This window comes from Corapipo altera, unplaced genomic scaffold (genome assembly GCF_003945725.1).
Source record: "Corapipo altera isolate COAL_440 unplaced genomic scaffold, ASM394572v1 249, whole genome shotgun sequence".
In the NCBI taxonomy this organism is placed as follows: Eukaryota; Metazoa; Chordata; class Aves; order Passeriformes; family Pipridae; genus Corapipo; species Corapipo altera.
The window spans coordinates 510,161-535,317 of NW_020884982.1; the positions used below are offsets into that span (position 1 = coordinate 510,161).

General features: G+C 43.0%; 1 protein-coding gene and 1 long non-coding RNA gene across 3 annotated transcripts in view; one reads left to right on the forward strand and one right to left on the reverse strand.

Annotated features, from left to right (window-relative positions):
• Positions 1-146: 146 nt before the first annotated feature.
• Positions 147-2,923, reverse strand: LOC113957986. Its single transcript, XR_003531364.1, has 3 exons — positions 2,614-2,923; positions 1,989-2,071; positions 147-938 (listed from the first exon to the last, which is right to left on the reverse strand). It is a non-coding gene; the product is annotated as an uncharacterized LOC113957986 (long non-coding RNA).
• Positions 2,924-2,974: 51 nt separating this feature from the next.
• Positions 2,975-25,157, forward strand: part of LOC113957985 (elongation of very long chain fatty acids protein 4-like) — a 69,894-nt gene continuing 47,711 nt past the window's right edge. The window contains exons 1-2 of one of the 2 annotated variants that reach the window (XM_027665937.1): positions 2,975-3,044; positions 3,228-3,301. The gene's annotated coding sequence lies outside the window, so the exon portion shown is untranslated. The remainder of the gene's footprint in view (positions 3,045-3,227; positions 3,302-25,157) is intronic. The other variant, XM_027665939.1, reaches the window with a different exon arrangement.

Sequence of the window (25,157 nt, forward strand, 5' to 3'; positions counted from 1 at the left end):
TTCTCTTCTTGGCAGAAGAAAACCTTTGGCTGCCCAAAAAGAAAAAAGAAATCCCCAAACAAAAAACTATTTTGACTTCTAGTCAAAAATACATTTTTTTTTTCTTGAGGGTGAAAGGGAGCTGAAAAAAATGTTCACACATTTAGCAGGCTTCATTATAGTGAGCTCCCTGATTTATTGAAGTCATTATGAAGGGGATAGGGTAGATCTGCTGAAACACAGGCACAGCTTCTCCAGAGGGTACCACCTCCCACAGTTCCAGTTCAGCTACATCTTGCTCTGCTTGCTATGGGGGAGGGAGCAGATCTTGTAATGTAGAGAGAATAGAACTTACTGGAGGGTCAGAAATCCCAAAGGCTTTAGAGACTCTCTGAACATCAGCATTTTATGGACAAGCTAACTCAACTTCTGTTCCATCTTTTGGCTGAAAAACACTTTGATGGATAATTTTTGGTCAGACTAAATGATTAATATTTTGATCTTTTTCAGGGTTTACGTGGCTTGAAGCCATAAGTTTCTTGTAATGGAAATCCCATCAGCTTAGTGATTAGACCTAAAGAAATTCAGCGCTCCATGAACTCCCATTTGCCCATTCATTTAAAAGTAACTCTTGATTAATACATCTAAAAGATACATATCCAGTCCTTTGAGCATGGAACCTTGCAGTTCCCAGTAGTCCTGGTTTTATATGAGATGCAAAAATCCCCAGCAATCTCTCTTGCCATTCAAACATCTTCAGAAAGTGTTTAATCATTGGAAAGTGTGGCATCCTGCGTTTTCCCCAGTGTCTTTTTACTGTGACTTTTCCCTGTAGTGACAGTTAATTCCCCACTCTGCTCTTTGGTTCTTCAAGGTGCATGGCAGATGTCTGTCACTTCCCTCAGCTTTTTTACCAGGACTTGATGTAACATTTTGTATGAGAGAGACTGGGCAGATCTCTGAAAGCAAAAGGGGGAGTAAAATTAGGGCAGAAATAACTTCTTCATAAATAGAACCCTTGAGGTCTTTTTGTCACACTTGAATGGAATTGTTCCAGGTTCCTTCTCTGCTTTCAGTGGAGATGATCCCAGAAATCAATGCAATAATTTGAGGTATCTGTGCAGCATGTCTACATAGCCCCAGCTGGAGAATCCATACTGTGTGCTATTTAAGGCACTATGTAGACATGGACTTATGTCTGCAGAGAAGCTGTGTCTTAAATTAGTTCATTGACTTCTGGGCACTTCATTTCTGATGTGGCTGTAAAACTACTTTCATAGCTCACTGGTTAAGTGAATCTCTCTGCCGACTCACGTTTCCCTGTGTAGACAAACCCTGCAAAGGATACAGGCAGCTTGGCCATATCAGGCAACAGAATTTACCCAGTTTTTCATTGCCTAAATATGCCAAATTGTTTTGAAATCCGTGGGTCTCCTTTAGCCTTGATGTACTCAGTGAAGAATCCTTTGAAATCCAGGTATTTATACTGATGGAATTAAGAAGCTCTTATCACCTCCAAGGTGGTGTTAGTGCTCTCTGATGCCATGTGGCCCATTGCTACTGTTCATTTTTGCAATTATGTTTGGATTTCAATCCACTTATTATGTCCAAATTATATTTCAAGCCTAATTTTTTGCTTCTGTTAAGTGCTTTGCTGAGAATCGCCTACACTGCGTCTCCTGCCTCCTTATGCCCATTCATTTTGTTCTTCATGTCAGAATGTATAATCAAATCTTTCTAACATGGATTTTGAGGTTTGGGGCTTTTTTTCCTCTGAAGTAAAACAGTGCTATAAGTACCACTGCATTATCTCAGAGGTAGATTCTCTTGTGGTCCTTCTGGGTTCAAAGGGAGCTGCACAGTGTGACCAAGGGCAGTTGTATCCTCATACTTTGCAGGTTTCCTTTGATTGTTGTCTTCCATTGAGAACGTAGAGGCAGGACTTGCCCAGCTTGCTTCTTTCATATTTGAAAGAGCTGGTATTGCACTTGATGCTCAGATCTCCTAACCTTTTTGCACAGTCTCTCTGTGCATTCAGAATAATGCTGTAGGTGTCTGACAGCTCCATGGGCCTTCTGTGATGCAGGCAGGCCTGAAATAGAATCACAAATTTGTGTTGGTGTGAGGCAGCCAAATGGTCCTTGATAGATTTGGGGACCCTGGAAACTCTGGAAAATAGTCATCTCCTGTAAACATCCTGTTCTGCAGTGCCTCGCTGAAAATGCTGCACTTGGATGCTATTTCATAAAATCACACGGCTGCACAGTCACAAATCCGTGAAATTCCATCCCTGAAAATGTCTTGGTAGTGCTAAACTTGGAATCAAATTAGGTCATATTTAACAGGAGCTTTCCAGCTGTATGTCCCATATAAACCTTTGAAAATGTAAGGGCAAGGTGGTGTGTGTTGGTGTGGGAGTTTGATGGATAAGGATGGGAGCTGCCTGAAAGAGAAATAATATTGATATGAAGAAAAATCCCCAGTGAGATTACGGAGGTTCAGGTTGGACATCAGGGAAAAAAAAAAAAAAGTCACTGTGTGGGTAGTCTAGCACTGGAATGAGTCATCTGGAGAGGTATTGGAAATTCTAGCCTTTGAAATTCCCAAGATTAGGCTAGAAGAAGCTGCAGGTACCTGATCTAGCGTTGATAATGAAGTTCCTCTAAGCAGAAGGTTGGTCTAGATGACCTCTTGTCATGGTTTAGCCTCAGTAGCCACAGGGCCACTCAGTCCCCCACAGTGGGTGGGGGAGAGAATTGGAGGGTAAAAGTGAGAAAACTCGTGGGCTGCAAGCAAAGCAAGGGATTCATTCACTGCTTCCCATGGGCAGGCAAGTGTTCAGCCACCTCCGGGAGAGCACGGCTCCGTCAGGCATTACAGTGACTTGGAAAACAAACATATTCACTCCAAACATCCCCACTTCCTCCTCCTCCTCCAGGCTTTTATTGCTGAGCACGGTGAGATCACAGAATCATGGAATCATAGAATATCCTGAGTTGGAAGGGATCCACCGGGATCATCAAAGTTTGACTCCTGGCCCTGCACAGGACAGCCAGTGTGATATGGTAGGAGATCACCCCAGTGTGATCAGCTGGGGTCATCTGTCCCAGCTGTGTCCCCTCCCAGCTCCCTGTGCACTGCCAGCCCCTCACTGGTGGGATGGGTGGGAGTCAGAAGAGGCCTTGGCTCTGTGCAAGGCCTGCTCAGCAAGAACTAAAACCTCCCTGTGTCATCAATTCTGTTCCCAGCACAAATTCAAAACATAGCACCATAGCAGCTACTGTGAAGATAATCAACCCAGCCAAATCTCACTCAGTTCCAGGTAACGTTTTTTGTGTTGGGAATAGGTGCTACATGAGTGAAAAGGCATGGGAGAGAGCAAGACATTGCAAGTTCTTCTGAGGCGTGGAGCTGCGTCTTGCAGCTCAGAAATCCTCTGCATGCCAGGAACAAAGCAAGCTCTGCAGATGATTTGCAGGGGAAAGATTACACTGTGGGGATCTGTCAGGGTTGGAGGGGCAGGTGAACACTGAGGGCTTCAGTGCTGTACATCATGTTCTTCTGGTGCAGAGAGGCTTGGGTTGTACAAACTACTTCAGCCTAAGGCTTTGCATTCTTTGTCTGTCAGCCCTCGGAATGTTTTGATGTGTTGAACATGGTGCAGGAATTTTACCTACCCACTTTCTGTGTCTTTGTTTACAATTTGTTGCTGCCTCCTGTGCTTGGTGTCATAATCCTGAGGGCACTAGTAGGACTTAATTAATCTGATTACTTGAGGCTTCCACAACACACCAGATATGCACTGACAGCTCACCTGAATCTCTAGCAGGGGGCACTTAGGCTCAGTCTGACTTGTGTTGAAGGTATGCTTGTACCTAGGCTTGTCTTCTGCTGTCCTGGTTTACTGACTGGCTCTCCTGAGTAGAATTTTAATGTATGCTGTAGGTAGCTTTGTCTGTTTTAAGCACAGGAGTGCTCAGAGAAATGGGGTATTTTCATGTGGATATTTTCATGCTTGTTAACTTCTATCAAGATGCAGAAGGGGAGACCTGTAATAAAATGAGATGTAACTCTTTAGTTCAGAGGCACAGTGTCCTCATTGCTTCATTCAATGTGATTGTACTTTATGTTTAAGAAGCTGGTAGGCAAGGGAGGATTTTCTGGTTAATGGTGCATAGCATCCTACTTTTTAGCCAGTTCTCTGTGGTTGGAGATGGCTGTTCAGTCCTTTGGGCTGTACTCTAAAGCTCGCTGAAGTCACCCAAATCTTAGTCATTGTCTTCAGTGGAACTGAAATGCACAGTCAGAAGAGGCAATTTGGTTTTGTTTGCAGTAAGTAGGACTGCCCAAACAGTGTGAGAAGCTTGGGTTGCACTTCAATTCACAAAACAATTCATATTGTTACATAAACGGTGCCTGAGCAGGAGACTCCTGAGGAAGACTTGGAAGGAAGAGGTCACGGTATTTCTGGCTCTGGTTCATCAGATGCACTGTGACTGCATCTGTGCATTGCAGTGGTACCAGAAAACAGTGTAAGATTTGTGTCATCAATGTAGTTTTGGGTCAAAATAAAAGAGGACTGCTAATCACAAGAAGCCAAAGCCTTCAAGTCAGAGTAGCTGTCTAAGTCCACTGTGGGCATCTATACCCCCTTATTTAAATGTGCCCCTCCCTCTTCCCTGATACCATTTTTTCAGTGGTATATTCCACTTCCATATTTAAAGTACTTTTTCCCCTGCTAGCTTACCTAAGCAGCTGTCAGCTTACCCGAGGGGTCCCTGGGTTTCTGGAGCGGGTGAAATGGCAGCTACTTGCAGTACATGAAGCACTGTGAGTTACTTCAAGGTGAAAAGCTCTGCAGAGACGGTAGTTTCTGTGTCTGCTGGGTGTTCTTCAGCCTGCAGAGGGTCTCTGTTCTTTGATTTCACTGTCCCTGAGGACACAGGAGCCTTGTGGCTTTGGAGGAGGACAACAGGATAGTTTTTCTACCCATGTGGGTCCCTGGAGCCCTGGAAAAGAGGCCAGCTTTGCTCTGCTGAGCAAGAGGAGGAACACCTGCTTCTGGCCTACAGGCCTAGAAAATATGACAGTCCCCTCCCAGGCTGAGCTGGTCTTGTCTGCAGTGCTGTTCTCCAACATGGAGCTTCCATGGCACACTGGCTTTGTAGCCATGGTGGTAAACATAGCTAAGTTCAACCATGCTGCTGGTCAGGACAGAGTATTCTCATTTGGGGGAAGTGTTTGCTACAGCATTGGAAATTAGGCTTTCCATCTCCCAGTAACACCCTCAGGAGATGTTGTCCCCACCCTTCCCTGCTGGGCTTTGGAGGCCTTATGCTGAGGTGTCATCAATCTTAAGAATACTTCAACATAAAAGATGTTTTTGTTTTATCTTGCTATATTTAGGCCTCACGTACAATAGGAATACTAAACTTGGAATGTTTAGAGCATACGGGGGTGTTGATATCTTATATTTAGCTTGATCTGTCAGTTATACAAGCATCTGTCACAGACTAGCAGATGGCAGAAAGCCCTAATAGGGTTCAGAGGGAAAAGAACCAAGATCTTGGTTATTGGGGACATGGTATGCTTAGGAGGGAAACATGCTCCTAAAACATATGCCAGTTTTCTGCACGAGAGAAAGAGCTGAATTCTGATGTGGCATGATCAGCATGGGTCTAGGATAGTGATTATAATAATTTAATGTTTGAAAGCTGAGATGGCTCAAGAAGGTCACTTGAGCTCGGGTGCCTTTTTTGGGTGGGGTAGTATAAAGGTACATGAAGGGTCCTTAGTCCAGGGAGATCTGCAACCTTGGCTAAGTGTATATTACTTTGAGGCTCCAGCTGTTGGAGAGGAGTTAAAAGAAGTATTTGACTGAGAATGTGGCTTCACAGCCAGCTTACCCTGACTGAGTTATGATCTGCTGCCAAAAAGGAGCAGTTCTTCTGCCTGCGCTCAGCTAATGTTCCCAACAAACCCATATCTACTTGGGTGTTCTTGAAGTTGTACTGTGAGTCAGTTTGGCTCCCTGAGCTTGGCTGAAAACTGGTTTCCAGCTTCATCATTCTTTAGATCCAGTTGCTACATAGAACATTAGTGGCAGTGGTGGAAAATGGGGGAGTGGGAGAGGAACGGGTACCAAAAGGTATAGGCCGGGCAAAAAGTGAAGAGTGTTCCTTTAAGTGACAGCAAAGTCTCACATGGGTCTCCCATAGCATTCTCCTTGGGGTGCTGGTTGCCAGTGGCTGAACAGCCAGCATGTGCCCAGGTGGGCAAGAGGCCAATGGAACCTGGCTTGGACCAGCAATAGTGTGGCAGCAGGACCAGGACAGGGATTGTCCCCTTGTGCTGGGCACTGGTGAGGCCATGCCTCAAATCCTGTGTCCAGTTCTGGGCCCCTCACTGCAAGAAAGACACTGAGGTGCTGGAGCGTGTCCAGAGAGGGGCTACGGAGCTGGGGAAGGGTCTACAGAGTAAATAATAGGAGGAGCAGCTGAAGGAGCTGGTGTTGTTCAGCCTGAAGAACAGGAGGGTCAGGAGGGACCTTCTTACTCTCTACAACTCCCTGACAGGAGGTTGTAGCCAGGTGGGGGTCGGGCTCTGCTCCCAGGGAACAAGGGACAGGACAGGAAGAAATGGCCTCAAGCTGTGCCAGAGGAGGTTCAGGTTGGACATGAGGAAGAATTTCTTACTGAAAGGGTAGTCAGGCATTGGAAGGGGCTGCCTGGGGAGATGGTGGAATCCCCATCCCTGGAGGTGTTCAAGAAGTGAGTGGACGTGGCACTCAGTGCTCTGGTCTGGGTGACAAGGTGGTGTTTGGTCAAAGGTTGGACTCGATGATTCTGGAGATCTTTTCCAACCTTAATGATTTTGTGATTCCATTCGGTGATTCTGAAGGTCACTGAGACCTTGCCTTGAAAGTACTGCACTGCGATAGCTTCTGGGAGGCTCCAGCTGCAGCCCCTGCTGGGAGGTGTGGGGCCGGAGCTTGCAGGATGTGCTCTGCTCCATTCTGTGGGGCACCTTGCCTTGCTCTAACAGAAAGTAGTCACTGTCAAAGGAATGCTTTCCTCACTTCACATAAAGATGTATTAAGTGATTCATTGTGGTCGTTTTACTTTTTCACTAATATGCACTTGCTTATATAGACTCCTTGTCTCATCAATTAAGATGAATTATGAATTAAGTTGAATTGGCTGAAAATGGCCCATTTTTAGGGACTGTACATGGTGGTTTTTCTTCCCCAAGAAAATGCTTTCATTTTTTTTTGCTCAAAAGCAAGCAAACAAAATCTCTATGATAAATTTATTGATGTAGCAGATGTAGTATGTAGTCAAGAGGCAGTAAAATCAACCCCTTCTGAAATGTTGAGACCAGGCTGTCTAAATCACTATTTCCCTTTGCTGTCAGTGCTGAACCAGAGGAGGCCACCAAGTTGATTAGAGGGATGGAGCAGTTGTGCTCTGAGGAAAGACTAAGAGAATTGGGATTGTTCAGCCTGGAGAAGAGAAGGCTTCAGGGTGACCCAGCTGGGACCTTCCAGTACCTGAAGAGAGCCCACAAGGAAGGTGGAAAGAGGCTTTTTCCAAGGGCCTGGAGTGACAGGAAAAGGGGGAATGGCTTCAAACTGACAGAGAGCAGGTTTAGATTGGATATTAGGGAGAAGTTCTTCCCTGTGAGAGTGGTGAGGCCCTGGCACAGGTTGCCCAGAGAAGCTGTGGCTGCCCCATCCCTGGAAGTGTTGAAGGCCAGGTTGGATGGGGCTCTGAGCAACCTGGGATAGTGGGAGAGGTGTCCCTGCCCACCCCAACGTGATGATCTTTAAGATCCCTTCTAAACCAAACCATTCTGTGATTCCACACACAGTTCTGCTGGAAAAAGGGAATTGATGGATAGGTACAGCGGTAGAAGGATGTACCATTTGCAAGTTGCTGAGAGAAGCTTAAGAACTGAGGGAGGTGGGGAGGAAATAGGGAGGAGAAGAAAGGGTAAAGAAGTCCTAAAGCTTTCTGTGTACCTGCTTACTTTAAATGTGTGGTGGGAATGAAACATCTTTAAACAAACAACTTTGCAACCAATAGAAGTGAATCAGTGACTATCATTTTCATAGAAATGCTTCATTTTCTATCTGGCTTGTCTCCAGCACTTAATCAGGGCTTTCTTGGAAAGGCTGGGTTTGCAGTTAGTGTGAATGCATCACAGAAGCAATTTTGGGTTTACTGCATACTTTCTGTGCAGGGATCTAAGTGGGAAGGGGCTTTCTTTTCTGTTGATGGCAGGCACTGCTTTTCTATGCTTAAGTTAGTGGGAACCTCTTGAATCCCAGGGGTAGTTTTAGCCCCTCAGAGGTAATTGAACTTTTATGCAAGTCCCAGCTGTGGTTTCGAGAGCAACTTTTCTCCTAAGGAGTTGACAGAAGCTTTAGCTGCTTACCAGTGAGGGTAGAAATTGTTCTGGCATGCAGGCTGGATTTGCAGTGAGCTGTGTGGAAGATAAAATTTGATGCTGGTGGAGGTTCTTCCACGAAGAAGTAAAGTTTTCCACTGATTTGCTTGGAAGGACCTAATGCAGTGCCCTTTCACATTTTAATGAGCTTTGGAATGAAAAATGATTCATCAAGCTTTCTTGCTGCCAGTCAGGTAATAATCCCACTTAGATAATGCTGAGTGGTTCTTCTGGTGCAAACAGAAAACAGGGCAGCACTTCACTCTCCATACTCTGATGCACGAAGCTGTCATCTTTGTTGGTAATCAATAATACTGCAGAAATAGCTGTGCCATTGATTGTAGCTTCATCTTGCAAATAATGAATAATTTCCTGGCAGCAACTGATTTGGTGCACATTTCCAAGTAAAATTGAAGAAATGGATCTATTTAAACTGAGAGAATCTGCTAATTCAGGTACCTGAGAAAAATATTTAGAACATATTTTTGGTCTGGACTTGTAAGTAAAAAAACCTCACCAACAAACAAACAAAAAACAACCACCCTCCCCGAAAAAACCCCAACAACCAAATACAAAAAAGTGCCAGATACTATAATTCTTTGTTAATAACAGCAATCAAAATATCCAACTATTCATAATTTATTTTTCTTTGTTTTCACTGGGTTTGCCTCCTCAACTGATAGAACACTTTTTTTCATCCAGAATATCTACTTACTGAAAAAAACATTTTTAGCTGACCCCAAACAGTTCAACCAAAGGAATGTTAATAAAAGAAAATATTAATAATCCTTACACTGAATAGACTTCAACTGGAATATTATTACAAGATGCAGTAGCTCAGCCTAAGGACAAGAAGACATGTTTATTTTGTAGCTGATTCAAATATTGGAGTTCAGTTACATCCAAATGCTTTGAGGAAAATTAATCAAGTAATGGGGGATGGGGGCAGTCAGGGAGAAGTCTGATTTTATTTCGAACTCCAGACCATCTGCTTTCTAAAAAGGAATAGCTCTTAAATGGAAGATGCCTTTTCTTAATTATTTAATTTTCTGTATACTTTTTTGTTTCTACGTTGGCCTACCACACCATGTCCTTATCAGCATGTAGAATTCCTTGTTTTCCTGAGAATAAAATTATTGTTTTCTTGCATATATGCCTTTATGTCATACATTTTTATTTCTGTGGAGGAAAAAGTATTCACTTTTGGGAAAGTTCAAACTGAAGAACATCATTTACATGGCAATGAAGTCCTCAAATTACCAATGTAATGTTGTTGGGGGCTCTCTGTATGGCTGGATCTAGTGTTCTTCCCTTTGGAACACAGGGGAGATGCCAGACACTTGTCAGCTTTCTTTTCTTAGAAAGAGTATCATCACACTCTTCCCACTCCCTTACATTAGCAGACAAGAAGAAGGAAGCCAGGAAGCTGCAGACTGGTCATGCTTACCTTGATGTGTGGAGAAGTGATGGAAAAGCTCATCCTGGAAGCTTTTTGCAGGCACAGGGAGGTGATCCAGAGTAGGCTGCATGGATTAATGAAAGAGATACTGTGCTTGACCAACCCTGACAACCTTCTGTGGTGAAATAACTGGGCTGGGTCATGGGGGGAAAGCAGTGGACGTTGTCTACCTAGGCTTCAGTAAGGCTTTTAAAGCTGCTTCTCTCACAGTGAAGCTGATGGAGGGTGGGTTGGATGAGTAGACTGAGAACAGGCTGAAGGGGGTGATCAGTGGCATGAAGTGTCTAATTGGAGGCCAGTAACTGGCAGTAACTGGGTCCAGTCCTGTCCAGCATCTTCATTAATGATCTGCACGATGGGGCAGAGTATTCCCACCGCAGACACAAAACTGTGAGTAGCAGCTGATGGACTTGGGGGTTGTGCTCCCATCTAGGGGGACCTGGGCAGGCCAGAGAAATGGGCTGACAGGAACCTCATGGAGTTCCTCCAGTGCCAAGTCCTGCAGATCTGGGAAGGAACAACCCCATGCACTAGTATTTGCTGGGGACTGACTGGCTGGAAAGCAGCTTGACAGAAAAGGACCTGCCAGACACCAGAATGAACATGAGCCAACAGCAGCAAAGAAGGCTAAAAGTATCCTGAGCTGTATTCGGAGGATCATTGTCAGCAAGTCAAGGAAGGGGATCCTTTCCCTCTGTTTAGCACTGGTGAGGCCACACCTGTAAATATCGTCTCCAGTTCTGGGAGCCCAGTACGAGAAAGACATGGATGTGCTGGAGAGAGTCTGATGAAAGGATTGGAACATCTCTCCTGTGAGGAAAAGCCGAGAGTGTTGTAACTCTTGAGAGGTCTTGGGGATTCTTACCAATGCCATAGGAGGGGTACAGTAGATGGAGCCAGTTATTTTCAGCGGTGCCCCATGAGAGAACCAGAGACAGTGGGCACAAACTGGAACACGAAGTTTTCCCTGAACATCAGGAAAACTGGTGTGCTTTTTTTTTTTTTTTTTTAGTGTGAGGGTGACTGAGCACTGCCACAGGTTGCCCAGGGAGGTTTTGGAGTTTTCATCCTTGGACATGGTCTAGGGCAGCCAGCTGTAGCTGGCCCTACTTGAGCAGGGGAATTGGACCAGATGACCTCCAGAGGTCCCTGTTAACTTCAGCCAGTCTGTGATTAGTAGTGAAAATAACCCACTGGGTTCCTTCTCAGTGCATTGAGATAGGTTCTGACCTGGAATAAGCTTCTGCTAAGGGTGACTGTTTGGGTATTTAAGTCTTGAATTTCCTCAGAATTGCCCTGTACAGCTCTGCAGAACAGATGTCTGAAACTACTGTTGTGCCACTCAGTCTGTCATTGTCACTGATGAAAGTTCAGGAATGTAGTGGAAATATTGACAGGAATCACCATTTTATAAGTAACAACATGACCTATATCCCTGTAGTAGTTATCTCTTTTCTTACTTTTAAGAAAAGATGAGTGTGTAGACTGGTTTTTATATTGGATAAACACAAGTACCGGCCTCCAGGAGAACAACAGAGTTTGTGTCTGTAGCTTTTTACTTCAGGCTTGGGCTTTTCAATTACTGTTTGCTCTTGCTCTTTAGCAAATGGAAAGTGCTGCGTGGGGAATTCTGCTTGGTCCAGTTGAGGCTGAGGATTGACTGTCCTGCCTTATGGCTTCATACCCGCTGCTTTTTAGCAGCTGATATAGATATGCTTTAGGGAAACATACAGAATTACAGCATTTCATTAGTTTGGGATTGGAAAGATTGGAGAACCTTATCACCCAGACAATATGATCTCTGTGTGTCCCAGTCTATCTCCCACCCACATAATGAGATTATCATTCCTTCCAGGGCATTCTTCAGACTTTTATAGTAGTTGATGTGGTATTGCTTCTAATCTTTCCCCTTTCAAGAGAGTATTTTCCAGCTCTTGCCATTAGGGCATTTCTGATGACACTTGTGTCATTTTCTTTTTACACCTAAATCCATTAGTTTTAGTTGTAGACTCCCACTTTATTCTCCATCTGTCCTATGAGAATGCCAAATTCCTGGAGATGGCTACAGTTCTTGTTCTTCATCACTTGATAGTCTGCCTGTCTAATGATGCAAGATATAGATAGTGGTGGTTATAGCTTAGTATTTTTCTGGTATTTTCTATTTACAGAACTGATTATGTTATGATACCCTCCTATATAACCTGGCCTAGGACTCTTTTGATGGTAATGTCATCAAACTGGTTGCTCTATGTATTTCTTAGAATTACCTAGTAATAGAATCATAGAATGGCCTGGGGTGGAATGGACCTTAAAGATCATCTTGTTCCAATCCCCCTGCCATAGGCAGGGACACCTTCCACTAGACCAGGTTGCTGCAAACAAAATGTCCTTTATAGACATCTATGAGCACTTCGCTTGGCTCCCTTTAAGTGACCTTTACAATCAGTTGAGAGGAAAAGGAATTGCTGGGTGACAACCTTAAATGTTGCCCTGACAATAAGTGGATTGCAGAAATACATGTTTGACTCTAGTGACTGTAATGGGAGTTCAGATGACTGGCTGAGATGTTCTAGTGAGCCCATAGGTTGCTAGAGATAACCAGGGTAAATCTTATCCCCAGCTTCTAAAACCTGTTAGAGATTAGATATAGGTCTGATGCAAATTTTCAGTCTAATAAAGAATGACAGTGACTTTGAGCAGGCCCACATGACCTGTTAAGTACCTGGGAAGCTGTAGAGCACATATGTGAAACATCTATAAAAGAGCCTTCGATTCAGTTGATGTGGTGGCATTTCAGAACCATCTTTTTCAGTTTAGGCATTTTATTTTTTTTTTTTTAGTCTCTCTGTAAGCATCAGAGTTCTTTTTGGCTCATGCTTAATGGTTCATTGCTAACTTAAACAGATGTATGAATGCATTTCTACATGGAGTCTCGTAAGGATAAATCTTCTAAGTGATAGGTACTGAAGTGCTCAGTTACTGCTTTAGTTGAGGCCACAGAAGGACCTGAGATGGAGTGGGTGGTGAGATGGAGAGAGTGACATGGTTTTCTCTGTTCTCTAATTCCCTTATCATAAATTGTGTTAATATTAGCTCTCACATTTTGCATGATTCAGGAGAATGTTGTAGAGGTAAACATGGGCTACTAGTCAAGCGCAAATGCAGCAAGAGAAAGGATGAAAAGAAAATATGGAGGAAAGCAGAGTAGACTCAAATAGGGGTAGTAGAAGGGAGGGGTAAGATTGTGCTTTTCAATGACCTTCCAGTGATCCCCCATGGAAATGAGCCCACCAAATTAAAAAATCGGAAGGCTGAGCTATGTGCTCTATCAAAAATACACCAGATTGAGGTGGAAGAGAGCACTTCTTAAAAAATTAGTCAGATGAGTATTTTTGTCAAAGATAGGGAGGTGGGAGGGAAGTCCACTAATGCTTTGCAATTTAGTAGTAACAAGCACCCACAGGAGCAGAATGTGTGTGTGTGCCACTGTACTTGAGAAGGAATATAGATACATGTAGATACGTGTGTACCTTGTGTGTGTAATGGAGGGTTTGTATCTTTGAGCACTGTTTGTGGGAAGGGGTTGTCGTTCTGGTGCCTATGAATGAGCCAGTTGGCTTCCTAACCCTCTTAGGTCTATTTTTTTTCTCCTGCCATTTGGAGCATGATGCCTGGTGATCACCAAGCTATGTAAGTGTGTGAGGTGGGCTCACTGTAGATGAAGACATTAGGATAATTGCTTGCTAATCTCATAACAAAGGATTTGGATATCATTAAAAAAAAAAATTTGAGTAAGTGTAGTCCATATGCACCATCATAGCCACTAAGGTTAATCTGACGTTCTTAATGCTGATCAAAATCCAATCCAAGCAGCTCTGCAAGTTGTACGAGTGTTGGATGTGATTTGACAACCAGGGAGACACTCCTTAACATGACAAACAACACTTACTGGAATTTCTGGATATGTGAAATGAGTTTCCAGCAAAGAGATTTGTGTACTGTCAGTCCCTATTACTAAAGCACATACAAAACATGAATGCAGACACCCACTTCCCCAATCTTTTTAATGCCCTACAGAAAAGTTAGCATTTCTTTGACATTCAGAGAATCACAGGATGGTTTGGTTTGGAAGGGACCTTAAAGACCATCTTATTCCAACCCCCTGCCATGGGCAGGGACACCTTCCACTAGCCCAGGTTACTCAGAGCCCCGTCCAACCTGGCCTTCAACACTTCCAGGGATGGGGCAGCCACAGCTTCTCTGGGCAACCTGTGCCAGGGCCTCACCACTCTCACAGGGAATAATATCCTAATATCCAATCTAAACCTTTTCTCTGTCAGTTTGAAGCCATCCCCCCTTTTCCTGTCGCTTCAGGCCCTTGGAAATAATCTCTCTCCATCTGCCTTGTGGGCTTCCTACAGGTACTGAAAGGCCATGCTTAGGTCACCCCAAAGCTTCTCTTTTCCAGGCTGAACAATCCCAACTCTCTGAACCTTTCCTCACAGCAGAGCTGCTCCATCCCTCTCATCATCTTGGTGTCCCTCCTCTGGACTTGCTCCAACAGCTCCATATCCTCACTCTGCTGGGCCCCCAGAGCTGGAGGCAGCGCTGCAGGGGGGTCTCAGCAGATTCCCAGTCTCTGGCTGAAGTACTTCCCACATACTTGCTTCAGTGGGAGCTTTTTTTCCTGGAGGACTGTTCAGGGTTTTCTTTCTTATGGCTTATCTGTGAAAATAAACGTTTGTCCTCCCACCTCACGCTGTTCAAGGTGTATCAGAAACTGCTGTGGAGCTGGTTGGGTGGCTTGTTTTTTTCCCTCTCTGTCCTGGGGAAAAGGAGGGAATAAATCAACAAATGTCTTACAGAATAAATAAAATGGGGTTTTTAGATAGTAGGAAATGCTGCTGTCCCCCACTGATGCACAGAGGTAGCACACAAGTGTGGAAGGCTGAGAAGGTGAGGTACTGATGGTTTGTTGGAAGTTGTGCTGTTTTGTCTGAGAGAGTCTTGGTCCTTAACTGTGATGTGTCTCCACCTCTGCATCTTTCTGATGTCTTAGGATAAGTGCTTAAAAATCCTACTGCTTATATTTTAAGTCCGAGAGTGCTCTTTTATAGACATTTACACTTGCTTTTCAAGGATCAGGGCTTAAAGATATAATCAGCATGGTATTGAAGCTGACAGAGAGCCTTTCCTAGCAGATATTGATCCGAAGGGAAGTCTTCAGATGCTGCTGCACAGCTAATATAAGAATATTGGCTTCTCTCATGTCTCATTCATGGTGGAAGAAATGCATGTGGAATATTCCTTCTTTCTGTCTTTGCAGCAGATGGAAAGCATGCAAACAAAAAAGCGTGATTTTTAGATCTCTGTGGGGGGTGGGAAAGCAGTAACTTAGAGGACAAGCCACAGTCATTGTCACTCCAGGAGCTGACTGTTATTAATTGTGAGCTTCTGTCTCTTATTTTCCCTTAATAAAGACTCCAGAGGGCTTTTCCACTTAGTGAACAACCTGTTCTACACGACAGGGAGTAAGGAAGATGAATTCATCTGTATCTCAAATTTGGATGAGGGAAGAGTGGAACATTTGGTCTATAGTGAGGGGGCACAAGCTGCCTCTTCAAAAATGATCTTCTACAGGCTCCACTTAAGTGATATGCTGGGTTTGCTGATTCCACAGCTGGAACCGTGTGTGTGTGCATTTCTTTATTTTAGAGCTATGAGGTTCATGCCCAAAAGTTCACAGTCTTAAAAGCAACATTTAGAAAAGTTTGAAATGCTGTATGAGATTTGGTCTTTGCTCAAGCTTCCCTTGTTCTTGCCATCTAGGCTATATATTTTGATCCTGCTTGAGCAGGGAGGTGGGACCAAATTGCCCATTGGGGTCCCTTTCAACCTGACCCATCTTATGATTCTGTGATATTTGTATGTGCTGGTGACACAAATTCTATTTCTGCATAATTTTTTGATGGGTAGCCTTAAGAAAATATACTATTAACAGTCACAACACTAATTTATCTTATTCTTTAAATACAGATTTCCCTCCCTACAGATTTTTCTCTCAATCCATTCACCTTCCCTAGTTGGTTTGTGCACCTTTCAAGAAAACTATGGTCATGGGGCAAATTCAGCTACTCAAATAATCCACTAATATTGCTGCTTCTTAAGCATGGCTTAGTCTTTTTGTGGTCTGTAGCCCTGTGCCTTTATTAGCAGAGGTTTTTTGCCTTTTTTTTTTTTTTGCAAAAGTATCAGCTGTGTTTCCTACTATATCAAATTAGCAATAATTTACTTAGGGAAAACATCATGAGTTACAAAGCAGGATTGTGTCTAATTGCGCTGGCCTTCTTCCATCTGGGGTTTCACCAGCCTTTTGCCTATGATCCTTGTTTGATCAAAGCTTCCCTCTGAAGTGAGAGCAAGGGCTGGAAGCTGGCAAGAGAGAGGACTCTATATAATTCTCAGTGTCTTGAACCCTGGTGGTGCCCCTCTTGCATCCTGAGCCTAAAAATCACAGTAGTCCTGAGTACTTAAATGCCAGGTCTCTGCACATAGGTAGTCTGGCAGGGTTTAATGTAGGCATCCTAATAAGTTAATTTTACCTACAGAGTAGTTCATGGCCTTCTTCTGGTCTGTTTTACACCACAAATATAACTGATTTTATCAGTGGTTCAAAAACAGCTTATTGGCTACACTTTGGATTCTGTTTATGCTCTAAATACCATGAATAAGTGCTTACCAGTAATAGGGAAAATGTACTGTGTTCTTTCTGAGCCTTTAAAAGTGTGTAGATACTCTGCCTACATCCCTTCCTCCACATTTTTGAGTCCCTCAGCACTTGGACACTGAACTTTGGGAAGTCCTGCTATACTTCTTGTATCCTTTGAAGTTTGTGGACTTCTACATTTCCAACACAAATCAGTGGAATCTTTCTTAAACAAGAAAATCCAGAAGCACTGCGAAAAGTAGAAGTGAAAATACACAGGAGTGCAACTATAGTCCATCCAACAGTACTGCTGTGAACAAAATGTGTCTAGTAACTATCAGGGTTTTCCTATCATGTTTTAGAGTTCTCCTGAATTTAAAAAAAAAAAAATTAAATGAATGCTCTCAAGATAAGTATGTGTCAGAAGAGTACTGGGAAATTTAGGTTTGGATTTACAACGGCTTATGGCAACAAAAAAATCAGTATACGCTGGGCTACAAATGATATAAACTTCCACCGAGGGAAACTAGAAGGAAGCAAGCAGTACTGTTGGAAATGGCTTTGAATGTTGATGGAGACAGTTTGATTCTTCACTGACCACCCTTTTGACTTGTTAAACAACTGAACACACAGCAACTGGTTTTGGCCCTGAGAGGACAGTGTAGCCAACAGTACAAGCAGAAGCAGCAACAGTGGAGAGGTTGGGTGAGTTATAGTGGTTCCCATGTTCACTGATCTAAAATCATGAATTTTAGCATCCTCACTTGAACAGCAAAGGTCCTACTGTGTCCAATCCTGGGGTCCTCGGGACAGGAGGGACATGGAGCTCCTGGAGCAGGTCTAGAGGAGGCTGCAGAGATGATTCAGGGACTGGAGCATCTCCCTGAGGAGGAAAGGCTGAGGGAGCTGGGGCTGTTCAGCCTCGAGCATAGACACTGAGAAGGGACCTCATCCCTGTGTGTCAGTGTCTGCAGGGAGGGGACAGAGGATGGACCAGGCTCTGCTCGGGGGTGCCCAGCAATGGGACAAGAGGCCACGGGCAGGAACTGATGCCCAGGAAGTTCCAGCTGAACATGAGGAAGAACTTCTTTGCTGTGCAGTGAGCGAACACTGAACAGATTGCCCTGAGAGGGTGTGGAGTCTCCATCCCAGGGGATATTCCAGAGCCATCTGGACACAATCCTGTGCCATGTGCTCTGGGATGACCCACTGGACCAAGTGCCCCACTGTGGTCCCTTCCAGTGTGACCCATTCTGTGATTTTGTGACTTGATTTTGTTTTCGATTCTTCATAATGCTCAGGATTTTGGGAGGAGGGTAGGTGAGTGAAGGTGAGTTAAGGTGACTTGGACTAGCCTGTCCACCCCCTGTGGCACCTGCAAGACCTGAGCCAGTTGACAAAATCAAAGGATGAGCAACCCTTGGCCTCCAGCCTTTGCTTGTGATCAACCTGTCCAATAGCAGTGACATCATCTCTTGGAGAAGGAACTGAGAGGAAATTGTTTAGTCTAGAAAGTTCAGTATAGCCTTATTGGATGGGGTCTCTTGCCCCTTGATGGAAACTAAGATCGAGCTCTTTTACATACTTAATACATTTTAAATATATTGTCCCAACAAAGGTTATGTTTAGAGCATCAGTCAGTTGTGGAAATGGGAGCATTGGGGTTTTTAGTGCTCAGTTCTCTTTTAGTTCTTACATAGACTCTCTGTCCTCTTTTCCACTTTCTCTGGCAAGGAGATGAAGGAGCTCAGGCTCTGCTAGTGAGTGTTGTGTTGTCTCCAGAGAAACTGGGCTGAAGGAATGCATGGGGAATGCTGGGGAGACTCGGAGATGCTGTGAAATACAATGAAAGTGCTTGAGGAATGTGGATGTGGAAGTACTGCAGAGGTACCTGTGTGGTGGTGGGGTGGGAATTTTTGAGAGATCCCAGGAAAAATGCTGCAGCAACACAGGATGGGAATGCTGCTAGTATCCAGTTGAAGAGATGGTGGAGTGAAGAGATTAAGTTTTACTACAGATTGCAGGCAGTGGAGATGGGTTTTGACGTCTTGTGGAATAGAAACCCCTATTTTAAAATGCACAGAGCATGGTTTGTTCTAAAAAGAGTCAAGAATTCATGCTACAGGTTCCCGGCAGAATGCAAGCATTTCAAATCAAATGAGTTACACTGGGAAGAAGAAAAGTAGGATGAGAACGTGTAACGATCCTCTAGAAGAAATGTGTGACAAATGTCTGCATCATCTGTCTTTTTGTTTTAAATTCTGTCATTCCTGTATTGTCTCCTGAATACCAGCATTAGGAAAAAGAGAGTTATGCTGTAAATTTTTGGGGTGAGTGGGTAATACTGTATTGAGAAGCTCCACAGAAAAATTTTATCTCTATTGTCTGTATTACCATATTGCCAGAAGGCCTTTGAGAATCAAAACATTATTTTTTGGGCTCTATATGGAAGAAGCCTCTCCACTCTAAATAATAACTATATAAAGAAAAAGTGCAGTGGAAGAAAAAGTAAGGAGTGGAAGCAATACTAGGAAAATCTGTTATGTATATTAATATTGCATAGAAATCTTGGTAGAAGATGAAATTGGATTTTAGAGTATTTACTTCTGAAATAAAAAATGTGGAAATAGTTCTAGAGACTTTAGCCTTCTGGTCTCTCTTTTTTTTTTAATGCAAGAAATATGCTACTAGTGCAATTCTTAGGCTCCCTAGTCTAGGGAATGCTGATGGCATGGTGGAGAAACTTCCTCATTTCACTGGAGGAAACTGGCAGTGGAATCGTGGAATATAATGGTAAACAAGTAAAAAAACCAAAACCATAGACTGGGAAAAGGTTAGTGGCACCTATATAGGTGAGATTCCAACAGGATACCTTAGCCATTGGTAAAAATTCCTGAAAAGAAATTGGACCAGAATTGCAGGTAATATAATTTTTGTTTCATCACAGCCATGTTCTCTGTGGAAAACTTGCCTTCATATTGTATAAGCTTTGTATTTAAACGGTTGTAATTGAGGCCAAAATGAGATACTGTTTCATCATGAAGCTCAACTTTCTCCCTTCCCAGGATTCAGGGGATGGTGGATTTCTAAGGGACAGAACAAGAGAGGATCCTGAAGGGAATGTCACTCACTTTGCAGGGCAGTGTAACTCCAGGAGTTGTGGTGGAGTGACTCCTGCCGTGGCACTACTGTGCTTGCAGGGAGCGCTGGGTGTGCAGCTGCTTCTGGAATACGCTTTTTTACTTACAAGCAACTTTTTTTTCTCCTAAACAGCCATGTCTGAAATGAATCTGAGGGATCTTGATCCAGCTTTGGTTGCAGCGAAGCACAGGCATTGTTCCATCACAAAGCAGCACTCATTGCCTGAGCCTGCTTGCTGCTGGATTTGAGTCCATATTCAATTCAAGCAACCTAGAAATGACGTTTGTCTGGTTTGTGGGTTATGTGACTGTGCGCTTGTCCCTGGGAAGAGAGGGAATTGTCTTTCCTGATTATTTAGTTGAATACCTACAGTTCTTTGATTCCTTCCTGTGGGAATAGGGTGGGACAGTTCCCATAAATTTAAGCAGTTGTCATGTAAAAATCATGAGGAAGCACAAGCAAGTCTTCGTGGCCTGCATCAAGTGGAATTTGATCACTGTTTATTGTGTTGACATATTGGAAGAGGTTTTGTCTTCTAATATGTTTGCTGATTGATGCTGACATTATTATGTGATTGCCTGTGGAATTTTCTTATCTCCATGGAATCTCTGAGCAGAAATTCGTGGCAAAAAACTTCTAGATAAGCAAAAAGGTTGGCCTTATTTTGTTTCATGAAAAAAAAAATAAAACAACACCAAAGCAAGGCTGGGGTAGACTTAGATGGCAATGAGAAAATCCAGACTGAACACATGGATGAAATATAAGTAATCCATCAGCATGACTGTTCCCTGTGATGAGTACTTTTGTCTTCAGTGTAGTGTAAGAGGTCCCCCAAGGTGATAGAATATACATCCTTGCAGGCATTCAAAACCCAACTGGACAGGCAGAGCAGTCTAATCCAGTTTTTGAGCTGGCCCTATTTGGAGAAGATGATTGCACCAGATCCTTCCAGAAGTCCCTTCCCTGCTGTCTTGGTGCTTTTAGTATCCAGATGCTTCTGTTGGTGCATCCATTCCAGATGGATGTACCAACAAATACTAAAGTACAATCTTGGATCGTCTTGCTGACCCTGGTTTTCAGGAATTTTTGCACCTGTTTATCTGGCCAGAATTGCAGAACACCAAAGAGAACTGGGGAATCTGTTAAAGCCTCTGTGTTTAAACCCTTTGTGGGTATTGCTTCCTCATCTGCTTCCCATACAAATTCAAGACTTTACTGTATTGGATAAAGCCATATCTGTGCATGTATATTTTTTCTATTTCTCAGCTAAAAGGTATTCAGATCAGGAATCTCTCAATAGAGCCTCGGGAATAGATGGCTTCCATCTGTGTGTCTGCAGTTAAACCACTTCTGCTGGAATGTGTTCACAGGAGAAACTTGTTGCCTTTCCCACTGGTGCCATAGTACTGCTCAGGAGAGGTCCTTTGCCTGGGAAAAAGGACTCAGAAAAAATTTAGAATGTGATATTACCTTGAATTTATATTATCATCACGGTTTTTTGTGTTTCTTTGGTTTTTTTGGTTTTTTTGTTTGTTTGGTTGGTTAGTTGGTTGTTTTTTTTGTTTTGTTTTGTTTAAGGTTTTGTTGGTTTTTTATTTTTTTTTAATTCTTTAACACTGTGTATATACTTATATCTCTATAAAAATATATGTACAATCCATCTGATTGGAGAGTTCTTATAGAAAACATCACCTACTTACTGCCTAGGGTTTAAACCAAAAGGTCACCTATTTTATCCTTAAATATGGTCCTTACAACTTGAAACATTTTGTATTTAAGCATCTAAACTCGTTGAGAGGTGCCTCAGAAACTGTCATGTGAGGGAAAATAAAATTTTTGAGGGGCAATTTGGCAAAATGGAATATTTGAGATTTTATCTGGGGAAAAAATCAGTTTGAGGTTAGAGAACAAACAAATATTTCACCCTACTTACCTTTTGAATACATTACATGTAGAAATGTGGCTCATTTTGCTTCTTGATGTGGTATTGTTAAGTATAGGCATATAAAAAAGAAAGTAAACACCAACTAGTTATATATATTATTCACAGATTTATTTTATTTTAAGGACTCTGGATCAAAGCAGGGATGTGTGAAATCACTACTGTATTTACCTGGAGTAGCTTTTACATAGTTCACAACGACAAGCTTGTTGTTCTTCCTCCAGGGTTTTATTTTCCTTGACCCCCCAGAGCGTTGAGTGCAGTGGGGTATGATAAATCGTGGAAAGATTTGTGCCAGTGTCCCCAGTAGCTGGCACCTCGTCCTTACAACTTCCACACACATGGGACATTACACAGAAAGGCAGTTAAAAAGGCTTTAATAAGAATATAGGACAGACTGTAGTGGTTGAGTGTAGGCTTGATCAGACAAATACACTGACCAGTGAGGGTTTACATGTGACTGGCCCCTCTTTATACCCTTTCCTGTCCATTTTTTCCTCTACCTCTGTTTTGCCTTGATCCACTAAATATTCCTTAAATTCAGTCCCACAGACTCACTTCAAACACCCTGAGTTGTCCTGTTCCTCTTGTTTCCTCCTTCTTAGCAGTTACAAATTCCAGGCTGTCCCTCTCCAAAGCTGTGCCTGAATTCTTTGATGGACCATCAATTAGTGGCTAAGGACTTCTGGTCCTTCCTGCTGCCTTTCTATCCTGTGCACCTGGCTGGTGCCTCTGTATGTTCTTGTTTTATTATTCCTCCTTTATTTAATATTCCCCTTGAAGTGAAAGGGTCCTTAACTGGATAACCTTAATGAGGCAGAGGCCCAGTGTCAGGAGCTCAACTGTTTCATACGGTTACAATATTTTTATTTCATCTGGATTGAAAGAATTAAGTCCTTCTTCCCTTCCCAGTCTACCCATTACCCAACACTGTAGGACATGGCTGGAGGTGACCCAGCACAGGCCCTGTGGAGACAGTGGTGCCAAAATTCTTTCTCAGCAGCACAAGGGGAGACTCAGACTGTGCTGGCGTGGAAAGGGTGAGCACTCCTGAGAGTAGAGGCTTGTACCTGTGTGAAGGATGGTTGGTTTTCTCTTCCACAGAGACAGGAAACCTGAGTTACCTCCATGGAGCTGGTGGTACGACCGGTGCAGGTTCAACGATTAAAATCTGTCCTTTACAACCACAAGCCTGTCAGGGGCAGAAGGCAGTGTGTTCTCCATGTTGAAAGAGAGGCAGAACTGTGCTGCCAAGCTGTAACAGAAGAAGGGCTGTAATGAGCCTAAAAGAAGTTGGGACAGTATTAGCTTACACAAGTGACCAGAATCTGTAAGTGATATGGAACAAAACAGCATTTGTGTCCTCTCCCTGCTTCTGGTCCAGCAAATCTCTTCACTCTCATAGCAACAGCCGACTGAATAGACCTGCAGGAGCTTTCATCACTTCTACCAATATGTGACCCTTGTCCTGCTGCTCATGTCAGCAAAGATTACATTTTCCATCACCTCTCTTCAGACAGATTGGACTGCCCTTTGTTCTCTTGATAAACTAATCACACCCTTGAATGACAGGCCAGCTAGATGGGAAGAAATAAAGGGAGATAAATGTCATGTGCATGACCATCCTGTTCACAGGATAAACACATACAGGAGTCAAGAAACCAGGACTCTGACTTATGAAAATCTTATCTAAACCTACTCTCAGTTTTGAAGCCATTTCTCCTTGTCCTGTCACTCAGGCCCTTGTAAATAGTTTCTCTTCATCTTTCTTGTGGGCTCCCTTCAGGTATTGGAAGGGCACAATTTAAATGTGTCAGTTCTGTCAGTAAGATTGGTCTTCGAAAGTACTTTAAGCGTGTAAGAGGCTAAAATCCAGTTAAAGATGAAATGGTTTGGATTTCAAACTGTCCAAATTCTATATGAAGACTCCAAAGTCTCTCAGGTGCTTCAAGCCTGTGATGATAGCTAAAAGATTACTTGGAGCTAATTGATTGAGAGGTAGGTGCCTTTGAGGATCTCAAAGTACGTTGACCTTGGTTCAAGCCCTGTATCCTGAGCTGACACTTGCCTGTAAAGCATTTTGGTCTTCACTGGATGGGATTCAAACAGAACTAATAAAGCAAGGTGCCACTTGTTTTAGTAAAAGTAAGGATGTCTACAAAGACAGTTTATTTCTTATTCATTTTCCTATAAATGATTAAAAAAAAGTAAATGTTTTACCAGTTCAGTCCTATGTTATTTACTGCACAAGCATGAGCTAGTCATCTCAGTCAGGCAATTGCATTTACTGTGGGGAAAAAACTCTTACAAGTAACTCTTAAGAAGCGGAGCGGAAGACATCAGTGAGTCTTTCCAGCAGCAGGCCCTTTCAAAAGCATGTAATTAGTCTTTTTGTAATAGGCTCATATGATGAGAAAGCGTGGGATTACTGCATACGTGACTTTCCATGTCTGTAATCACTGATTCTGAGTGACTGATATGACCAGGGTTGAATTGGAATTGAGTGATGTACACACTGACAATGCTAAGTCATTTCTGGAAAACCTTTCCTGTTTGGAGGATGTTCACCTTCTTGATATTGAGTTGAAAGCATGATGACATTCAAAATGTGCTTTTATCCAGAGAAGATTTTTGGCTCATTAATTACAGGTGTTAGTTTGCACTGGATACAGTTCCTTTCTATGTTCTTTCTGGGGAAAGAAATTCTTTCTGGAAGAAAGAAATTATTTCAGGAAGAATTTCTTGGCTGAAAGGGTGGTAAAGAACTGGAATGTGCTGCCCAGGGAGGTGGTGGAGTCCCCATCTCTGGAGGTGTTTAAGGAAAGACAGGATGTGGCACTCATTACCATGGTTTAGTTGACAAGGTGGTGATCAGTCACAGGTTGGACTCGATGATCTTGGAGGTCTTTTCCAGCCTAAATGATTCTGTGATCATATGAAAAGGTTTGCTTGTTCTTATCTCAGCCTTGTCCAGGCATCAGGTTTAGCACCACAAGGAGTAATTTGATCTGTGCTGCTGATACACAACCTGGTTAATTAGTTAAGCAGAGTTTAAGCAGGGGAGTACAGTTCTCCTGAGACCAAAGTCATCATGGGAATTTATGCCAGTAGTGCTCTTGGGACTCTAGGATTTATCTATTGACATAAAGTTATCAGAAATTTGAATAATTCTTTTTTTTTCTCTATTACTGTTTAATGAGAAGTTTTCCAAAGAAGCAACAATTCATCTGAGAAACGTGTTTCACTTTCAAGAGGAGTCGGGCAAAGAACTGCCCTGCTTTTGAAACCCTCCCCTTTTGCTACTGAGGGGTGTATTTATATGCTGAATCTTGCTTAAATTATTTGATGTTTATAGATGGGGCTTTTAAATATGGAAATACCTATGACTTCCAGCACATTTGGATGTACCCATTAAAAAAAAAAAAAAAAGGAGTTTTAATCCAAGGGAAAGAATCAAATCTGCACTTGTCTGTATTTCTGAA